The sequence below is a fragment of the Quercus robur genome, chromosome 10 (assembly GCF_932294415.1).
Source record: "Quercus robur chromosome 10, dhQueRobu3.1, whole genome shotgun sequence".
NCBI classification, from domain to species: domain Eukaryota; kingdom Viridiplantae; phylum Streptophyta; class Magnoliopsida; order Fagales; family Fagaceae; genus Quercus; species Quercus robur.
Window position 1 is genome coordinate 51,449,975 of NC_065543.1, and position 1,661 is coordinate 51,451,635.

Below are 1,661 nucleotides of genomic sequence, written 5' to 3' on the forward strand. Positions count from 1 at the left end.
TGCTTTGCTCGCTTGCTTGTCTGCAGAGAGCCATGGTTTGTGCTCTTCATCCCTATTAATTTTCTCGTAGGCAACTAACACAGTTTATTTCTTTCATGCGTGTCTAGCTTCTGAATCTGTCACTAATTCTCTAAAAAATGGTGATATGTTTTTTTCTTCAGTAGGTCATCTAATAAAAGATACTATGTCCTTGGTAAACTCCCTCAGGAGTTGGTTATTCTCTCACACTGTTAGGTAATGCAGTCGCACATGCCTTAGCTAGGAGAGTTAAGACTTTATTTTCTACTTTCTGTTTGGATGGAGTCTATTCCTCCAGATATTTTTAATGCTTTATTAGCTAATTCACCAGCTCTTTAAATAGAAGTTTGTTGAAGGTTTCCTCAAAAAAAAAAAAAAAATTTCTGGTCCATGAAAATTTGACCAGCTTCAATAATTTACGCAATTAGTTTGAATGAGTTTATTTTCATTGGTTTATTTTTATTAGAAAATAAGTTGTGTAGCACATTCAAAAGTTTATTTATTTTATTTTTTTGAGAATAGCACATTCAAAAGTTGGACTTAAATAATTAAACAAAATAATATAAAAATAAGCCCAAGCAAACATATGCGTAAGCTGAAACACATATATTAGGCTAGAAAGATTTTTGGGATTGTGCTGTCACCAATTCTTTTCTTTTTTTTTTTTTTTTTTTTTTTTTTTTTTTTTTTTTTTTTTTTTTTTTTAAGATAGTTTCAACCTATAACGTCCACTCCTGATGATAGCTTTTTATCATCAAACTAAAACACCAATTAGTTTTTTGGTGTAGGTGAGGATTGAACCCCAAATCTGTTATATAGACATCAGTGACTTTATCAATTAAGTTAATTGGAACCCACTGTGCTGTCACCAATTCAAACATGATCTAAGGGCATTTTCAAAAAAAAAAAAAAACATGTTCTAAGGGCAATATATATATATATATATAGTTTGAGTCAAATGCACTATTTTGAGGCTAGAAATAAGGACTATATAATCTAAAGGATGCCGTTATAACCATATTAACAAGGCAAAATAGTAGCTCAATATTTGAAGAAAATTCTTCACTTCTAAGTGGTTTCTTGTTGTAACATTTTCCCAAATAGTTTCAATTTCTTTTTCATTTTTCTACATTCTTATCAATATTTGGGTTCAATTTACAATTTTTCATATCAATTTGATCAAATTGAGCAATGACGTTGAGTACGGCTCTGAGTGATCACTTAGGAGAAAGGCTCTAGCCTTATGACTTATTTATTAGGATCTTCTTCATTTGTTTTTAAATTGTTTTTCATAAATTTAAAACTATACATAATGTCATATCATTTAAAATTGGATATTATTTTTTATTAGGAGTAAAGAAATTTTAAACGAAGTGCACCTTGCTTTCTAGCATTGATTTGCACTGAAATTCTTGTCGAAGCAGAAATAGGAGTAGGTATACAATTAGAGGATCCAAGAAAAAAAAAAGAGAGAGAGAGAAAGTCTAAAAACACACATAAAATAAATAAATAAATTGATAAAAAAATCTCATACTTAGCTGATGTGGCTGATTTTTAGTGGTAAAATATAAAAAAAATGACATGAGTGATGGATATAAGTCCAAATAAAAACTTGTAAAAGTTTGTCAACTCAACAGTTGTAC